Consider the following 6000-nt stretch of genomic DNA (forward strand, 5'->3'; position numbering starts at 1 on the left):
TTACTGAACTTAATTTTTCTCGCATGCAGGCTGCCCCTCAAAGGTTTGCCAAGGGAACTCTACTTGCCAAAGACGTTTAGTGGTCTGACTTCTCCTGCTTACCTCAGAACAGTGCTCTAGTATGATCAAGACTTCATTTCCAAGTGTTCCTTTTTTTTAAAAAAAGACTAGTTTCTCCCCTCTTACCATTTCGTGTAAAGTGAGTCATATGTCAGACTGGAAGGAATGTGCACCCAGTTCTCCCACTGAATTTTTTAAAAAGCCATTCATTCATGGGATGTGGGCATCACTGGCTAGGCCAACATTTATTGCCCATCCCTAACTGCCCAGAGGACAGATAAGTGTCAACTGCATTGCCCTGGGTCTGGAGTCACATGTAGTCTAGACCAGGTAAGGATGGCAGTTTCCTTCCCTAAAAGACATTAGTAAACCAGATGGGTTTTTCCAACAATCAGCAATAGATTCTTGGTTATCGTTAGATCCTTAATTGCAGACTTTTAAAAATCAAATTCATGGCAGGATTTGATCCCTGGTCCCCAGAATATTGCCTGGATCAACAGTCTGACAATAATACCATTAGGCCATCACCTCCCCTATTTGGAATAATAAGTAATGACAACTTATTGCATTTGATTAAGCCCCATTCAAAGCACCAAGTATAGACTGGAATTGAATTTATTGTCACTTGTACTGAGGCACAATGAAAAGCTTTGTCTTGCGAGCGATACAGGCAGATCACAGAGTTAAATAGCATAGATAGTAAATAATAGGTAAACAGCAGCAAAAACAAAAACACAGGTACAGGTGAAAATATGCTATTAAGTTTAAAGAGGAATTGTAGGAAATAGGGGAACACAATGTTCCAAAAGTGCCTAACCAAGCAGGAGCTCCAAGCAGTTGACCATATTGTCTCCAGCTAATTCCTCACCCAGCAAGACCAAACCTCCTTCCCTCCTTTCCCTGTCCCCCCATCTTCTTCAGCTCTCTTCCACAAAGTTCATCTCTACAATCAGGTCAGCACCCACATCGCTCAAAAGGACAGAGAGCTGTTTTATTCAGTGAAGTGCTGTGTGATCATTTTCTAATTAAAGGCAATATGAAGATTGCTGTCTGCACAGCTGGTTTATTTGGACCTGTGCAAAAAAAACCAAGCAAAATAAACAGAAATTGCTGGAAAAGCTCAGCAGGTCCAGCAGCAACTGTGAAAAGAATTCAGAGTCAACGTTTTGGGTTCTGTGACCCAATAGAACAACAGTGGACTTCAGTAAGGTTTTCGACAAGGTTCCCCATAGTAGACTGGTTAGTAAGACATGGAATACAGGAGAGCTAGCCATTTGGATACAGGAGTGGCTTGTAGGTATAAGACAGGGAGTGGTGGTGGAGGGTTGCTTTTCAGACTGGAGGCCTGTAACCAGTGGTATGCCATAAGGATTGGTGCTTGGTCCACTGCTTTTTGACTTTTATATAAATGATTTGGCTGTGAGCATAAGAGGTACAGTTAGTAAGTTTGCAGATGACGGCAAAATTGGAGGTATAGTGGACAGAGAAGAAGGTTACCTCAGAGTACAACGAGATCTTGATCAGCTGGGCCAATGGGCTGAGGAATGCAGATGGAGTTTAATTTAGGTAAATGTGAAGGCGAAGAAGATGTTTGGTATGCTTACCTTTATTGGTCAAAGGTTTGAGTAGAGGAGCTGAGAAGTCTTGTTGCAGCTGTACAGGACATTGGTTAGGCACTTTTAGAACATTGTGTGCAATTCTAGTCTTCCTACAGGAAGGATGTTGTGAAACTTGAAAGGGTTCAGAAAAGATTTACAAGGATGTTGCGAGGGTTGGAGGATTTGAGCTATAGGGAGAAGCTGAATAGGCTGGGGCTGTTTTCCCTGGAGCGTTGGAGGCTGAGGGGTGACCTTATAGAGGTTTACAAAATTATGAGGGGTATGGATAGGGTAAATAAACAAGGCCATTTCTCTGGAGTGGGGGAGTCCAGAACTATCCAACCATTGGGGTGGGGTGGCTCAGTGGTTAGCACTGCTGCCTCACAGTGCCAGGGACCCAGGTTGGATTCCAGCCTCATGTGAATGTCTGTGTAGGGTTTTCACATTCTCCCCATATCTGCATGGGTTTCCTCCAGGTGCTCCAGTTTCCTCTCACAGTCCAAAGATGTCCAGGTTAGGTGAATTGGCCAAACTAAACTGCCCAAGCTAAATTGCCCATAGTATTCAGGGATGTGCAAGTTAGATGCATTAGTCAGGAGATATATAGGGGAATGGGTCTGGGTGGGATGCTCTTTAGAGGATCAGCGTGGACTTATTGGGCCTAATGTCCTGTTTCCACAGTGTAGGAATTCTAATTAACTAGAGGACATAGGTTTAAAGTGAGAGCGTAAAGATTTAAAATAGACCGAAGGGGCAACGTTTTCACATAGAAGGTAGTGTGTGCATGGAATGAGTTGCCAGAGAAAGTGCTGGAGGCTGGTAGAATTACGACATTTAATAGGTATCTGGATGGGTATATGAATGGGAAGGGTTTAGAGGGATTTTGGCCAAATGCTGACAAATGGGACTAGTTTAATTTAGGATATCTGGTGGACATGGACGGGCTGAACTGATGGGTCTCTTTCCGTTCTGTACATCTCTAAAAGGGGCTGTTAGAAATCATTCAACTTCATCATATTTTATACACAAGGAAACAACCCTTTGGAGGGAAACTTGTGGGGAGTGAAAAGAAAGTGTTTACAAAAGTTTACAAGCAAGTGTTTGGATAGCTCAATTTTGCCAAATGCAAATCTTCATTACTTCAATCACAGACAGCACAGAGGCGGCCATCAGTTCATCATATTTAAATTCGCCCAACAAATGAACGTTTCAGTTAATTCTTCAGCCCTCTCCTCATAACCCTGCACATTGTGCCTTTTCCATAAACGAATTCATTTCTAAATGAATCAGTTGAAATCACTTCCACCTTAGTCATTCCAGACCCAGTTCCTCAGTGCTGGAAGGGACATTGTATCTCATTCTATTTTTGCTTCTTTTGCCAATTACAATTACAGGTCAAATCAAAGCGGTAATATCTCAAAGAATAGTTACAGTCTTAGGGAATAATTGAAGAGGCTGTTGCAAGGCAGAACTTAAAGAAAGAATTCATTCTTCAATGTGGCACTGGGCTGCTGTTGGGCTCAGCACCATTTAGCAAAAAATTAGGTTTGAAATTTCTCTGGCAAGTTTAAATGGTGCTTTGTTTAAATTGGGAGGTGCTTAAGCCAAATGGTGATATGATATCTATCAGAACCTGTGAGATTGTTCTTTTGAACAATTAAAAGTCAAATTATGGTCAGAATAATTATTTTGAACAGAACAGCAATTGCTTGTGACACGATTACTTTCGAAACATTTATCAAGGCTGTTACTTGAAAATGAGAAATATTGTTGGAATCAAATCAGGTAGGGCTAAAATTTCATCTAAAATTTTATTAAGAAACAAATTGTATGTTTGTAGGGCAGCAAGAGGGATTTTTAAACTTTAAAAGAACCTTCAAATAGTTCATGTTAAAAAAAAACCCTTATAGCTTCTCTTGTTCCTTTTACTCAATTCAGATGTTCACTTAGCATTTCATTGAAGTGGCAGGATTCTACAAGTATGTCCCTCGATTACATCAGAGCCTCCTGACGATGCAACGTTTATAAGGCTTGCTTTCTAAACTTGCTTTACTTTGAGAACCAGGATCTGAATGTAGTCTCTTACTTCATATTTTACAGGGGAAATTGTTTTTAGGACATAGCAGGTTGTGTAGAAATCGAATTCAGAAACTGGCCATTCAATCAAACTGGTCTATGCTGACATTTACCTTCCACATTATAAACCTGGAAATTTTGACATTAGAACATTCAATAGTCCATCACTTGTATTGATTTGTAGTAATCAGAGCACAGAAGTATTAGTGAACCATCATTGACATAATTGCTCTCAAAAGCAACCTTTTAGCTATCATTAGGTAAGAAAAGTCACAATCAGCTGAATAAAGGCAAAATACTGCTGGTGCTGGAAATCTGAAACAAACACAGAGAATGCTGGAGAAACTCAGCAGGTCTGGTAGCCTCTGTGGAGAGAGAAACAGAGTTAAAATTTGCCTCTGGTATGACTCTTCTTCAGAATTGATCATATTTCTTCTCCAGTATGATCAGTACATGATCAATATGGTCTGAGATTCTGAAGAAGTCATACCAGACTTAAATGTTAACTCTTTCTCTCTCACACTGAAGATGCTGAAAGACCTAATGAGTTTCTCCAGCATTCCATATGCTTGTGGCAGTCGATTTGCATAATTTATCATCAAATGAAATCACACAATGTTCAAGTCATGTCTTTCTTGTGGTGTGTTTGCAATGCTGCTGACATCTACTGTCGATGCTAAATTAATGTTACATCATGTTTCACACTCCTACCTCTGGCAGATTCTGACTGACCAGCTTGACATGTGTTTTTGCAAAAGGGCAAATCAATATGGCAGTACTGATAACCTTTGGCTCTGGCAGAGGTGCCAATGTGGTGAGAGGCATGACATGGCAAAGTAGGTGCTAAGTGGGTAAGCAAGAATCCCTGAGTGGCAGCCTCATCCAATCTGTGAGCTGGGTGCCTGTCCCTGCACATAGTGTCTTCGTTGCAGCCTTTCAATTTTAGTTAACAGTGGGTCTTCCTGAGCTGCAAACAAGTAGTTTGGAGAGGTGCCATGATGGTTGAGAGATGTTGGCTAATGCTGGATGTCAATATCTGTGGATGAGGGAACGAGTGCGGCTCATGCCCATGGATCGTGCCATGTTGTGTTATTTAGTGCTGAGGAACATGGAGGGCTTTCACAGCCTGACTGAAGTCATGAAGTACCCTCTCTGACTTCCATATTGAAGATAATTAGAGTATTCTAAATAATCATAAAAGACATTACTTGAACATTGTGTGATTTCATTTGATGATAAATTATGCAAATCGACTGCCACAAGCATATAGAATGCTGGAGAAACTCATTAGATCTTTAAGCATCTTCAGTGTGAGAGAGAAAGAGTTAACATTTAAGTCTGGTATGACTCTTCTTCAGAATCTCAGATCATATTGATCATGTACTGATCATACTGGAGAAGAAGTATGATTCGTTTGATGCATCTAGTAAATTAAGAAGCTGGAAATTAATGTGATGAGCATGGCTGTTAACAAAATTTAACAATCTCTAGTACACCTGAATTGAAAACTATCTGCTGCCTTGCGAGGAACTCACCTCACCGCTCCGCAACAGTATAAAGGATGGCATGAAATGTCCCCAACCTCACCTCATTCCCCACCCGAGTCTGCCAGAAATCTCACCTCAGCCCTCGTTCCTCAGATCCCTGTAAGATCCCGCTGACAATGCTAGTGATCACAGCAAGATGTGAAGTGGTTTCAGGAATCAATTGACATCAATAATGTCATGCCATGGTTTTTTTGCAATACCCCAGCTGATGCTATATGTTATAGAGCATTGCATATATTGTTAATCAGAGCATTAGCACATAAAACAATGAGAGGACAAACATGACCCAACCTACTCCAACTTTTCTTTCCAATGATGAGTTTTGTCTCACCTCATCAATTCTGATCAATCCCAATAAGATGCCTTGACCAATCATGTCATGAAGGCCGTAGTTCACTGGATTCCTGCCATAGCCATTTCATATCCATCCTTTTCAGAATCTCAGTGGTTCCTCTGAGACTGACATACAGGGAAGCCTAAGGATGAATACAAGAATCAACAAATCTTTTCGCATGGTGGTGTGAGGGGTTGGGTATAGTCCAATTTCTCTTACTCACTCAGGGGACTGGAAAAAATGCAACTTTCAGGAAGATGAGGTTTACCACAGCAGGAAATACGACATTCAGTTAAAACATTTAAAAGCAACAAAGTGATAATTTAAATGAGTAATTATTAAGAATTATTGAAAGGTGCTAATAAGTTCAGCAAATTAATAAAAT

This window comes from Chiloscyllium punctatum, chromosome 38 (genome assembly GCF_047496795.1).
Source record: "Chiloscyllium punctatum isolate Juve2018m chromosome 38, sChiPun1.3, whole genome shotgun sequence".
In the NCBI taxonomy this organism is placed as follows: Eukaryota; Metazoa; Chordata; class Chondrichthyes; order Orectolobiformes; family Hemiscylliidae; genus Chiloscyllium; species Chiloscyllium punctatum.